The sequence below is a fragment of the Littorina saxatilis genome, linkage group LG10 (genome assembly GCF_037325665.1).
Source record: "Littorina saxatilis isolate snail1 linkage group LG10, US_GU_Lsax_2.0, whole genome shotgun sequence".
Classification (NCBI taxonomy): domain Eukaryota; kingdom Metazoa; phylum Mollusca; class Gastropoda; order Littorinimorpha; family Littorinidae; genus Littorina; species Littorina saxatilis.
Genome location: NC_090254.1, coordinates 25,503,545 through 25,506,204, shown reverse-complemented (window position 1 = coordinate 25,506,204; position 2,660 = coordinate 25,503,545).

Below are 2,660 nucleotides of genomic sequence, written 5' to 3'. Positions count from 1 at the left end.
TTCTCTCCTTCTTCTAGTACATTACATTCACAGATAGACTGACTTACTGAACTTTATGAGGATAAACATGTATAAGGAAAGAGAGAGAGAGAGAGAGAGAGAGAGAGAGAGAGAGAGAGAGAGAGAGAGAGAGAGAGAGAGAGAGAGAGAGAGAGAGAGAGAGAGAGAGAGTAAAGAGAAAGGAACTGAGAATAGCTATCTCGATTGTTGGACACAAAATATTGTATCTGTAAGTATGGGGCAGTATATCACATGTTTAGCAAAAGAAAGAAGAAAAGAATATCGTCAACCATTGCTTATATCATTTCTAACTTGTGACCGGCGTTAGCCGGAGAAAAACAACAACGAAAAACAAAAAAATCTAGAAACGTTACCGAAATATTTCCCCTCCGCTTCCCTTATTTTCTTAGGCACATTGCAAAAGTCGATGGGAGGTAACTGCTGACAATGACACAGCTCAAGAATAAGAGTTGCTTCCCTTCCACTACAGTCTGGCTTCCGTAGTTCCAAGTTACTCTGCGGCTTGAATGATGTCAGACAAATCTGTCAGCTGAACATGAAGCGTGAAACATATCCAGATGATATAAACAAACGTGTTCACATCACAACACAACAGCATTCGTCTTGATAATCTCACAACTTCTAAGATATAACAGCGTCAAATCACTTCCTACGCTCAGAAGATTCCATGGCGAGAGACTGAGAAGTGATCAGTAGTCACAAGTCACGTGAGAACTAAAGGGAGCAAACTTCAATCACTTTTGATGATTCCTATCTGAGTGGAAATAGTTTGCAGTTTCCCGGACCTGTCAAGCCTCGTGAAAGTAAGATTCAGCTAATGGCTCCCCAACGAAGCAGAGAGGGGGGTCAGAGTACTATGATATCACACACAAGATACGCTGAAGTACCAATAATGTTAATACATGTACACTAGCTGTTGAACGGCTGGAAAGCTGGTCATTCAGGTATCCAACGGCTGTCGTGCTGCATGGATGACGCTTGACTGATTTAGAAGCGTTTCTAAGAACGAACAGGATCAACAAGGGCGCCGCGCTGTCTTTTCAAAATCAAGGCCTTCGTTTGCGAAACACAATCATTCATTTGCCCTTTCATGTTTCTTTTAGGTTGTCCCCTTTTCAAGCAAGGTAAATGAAGTGAAAGATGCAAAACTGGAAAAATCAACGTTTTCAGTTGATGATGAGCAAAATGTCGCTGTAATAGTCCATAAACACTTGAGGCATAATGCTTTAAACCACGTCCTTTGAATAATAACCGCGCAGAACAATATTCCGCAGTTTGCAAGAATGCTGTGCATTCATAGTTTTTTTTAGGTAGCAGCTGACATCCCAGATACCAGCCTTTTGTAGAATACACCATCTTGAAAACGCGGGTTTTCTTTTAGGGCAAGAGGATGAGTCAGGGTTAAAACAAACAGCTCCTATCGCCCCTCAAAGCCGCTTTGTCTCAAACCGCTCTGTCCACTCTGTCCTATTTCGGGATTCCACTCTGTCTCCACAAAAATTCCGCTTTGTAGCCCAGGACCTGAACCAGTACCAGAATCTCCTCGAAACAGACTGGAATGCACTGACTGTTCCCTTTTGGACTTAAAAGGAGTAAACGGGCTCAGCGATCTTTGCTTGTTTTCGGAACTTTGCTGCCCTTTCTGTTTAGGCCTTGCTGTTGTTTGTGTGTTTTGTTCAGACACCGTGCTTCTTTGTGTACTTTGTGTAGGCCTTGTAATTCTCCTTGTAGTTTGTGCAGAGTTTGGAACTTGTTCTGTACTTTGCCCGTTTTGGTAGTTGGAAGGAAGCCGAGAAGACTGCAAAATTCGCGGCTTGTTTTGAAGGTTTTGTCGCAGTTTTTGACGGCGCAGTTTCATCTTTTGTCTGTGATTTTTCATTGACTGTTTGTTGGTGAAAGATACGCTTTGTCTCGAGTTCGCAGGAGGACTGAACGGACTACGTGATATACTCTGCTTGTGGACACTTTGTTTTGGGGCTGAAGGTTTTATTTCTAAGTTCTGGCTTGTGCTCGTTAAATTATGAGATGACTTCAAGCTCGGAGTTCGACGTGCCTGCTGGGTAGCGGGTTTTATTTCCAAGTTCTGGCTTGTGCTCGTTGAATTGTGAGATGACTTCAAGCTCTGAGTTCGACGTGCCTTCTGGGTAGAGGGTTTTATTTCCAAGTTCTGGCTTGTGTTAGTTGAATTATGAGATGACTTCAAGCTCGGAGTTCGACGTGCCTGCTGGGAAGAGTTTCGCCGTTCAGTCTGAAGTGAAATATTCTTTCTCCTTGATGGCCGAAATCGCTGTATAGCTCTTCGACTTTGAAGGTACGGGTTTCGAATTTGCTGGGAATTTCCATCACTGTTGTTCCTTTGTACACGTTTTGTATTTGACGCGCTGCTACTTTGCTGAATCCGGCCATGTTTCGACATCGCCGCTAGACTGTTTGGAGCAATAGCCTTCTGTGCGGGAGGACTCATCGTTGAGATGTTCTGCTGGGTAGAGTTTTGCTGTTCAGTCTGAAGTGAAATATTCTTTTTCCTTGATGGCCGAAATCGCTGCATAGCTCTTCGATTTTTAAGGAACGGGTTTCGAATTTGCTGGGAATTTCCTCCGCTGTTGTTCTTTTGTACACGTTTTGTATTTGACGCGCTG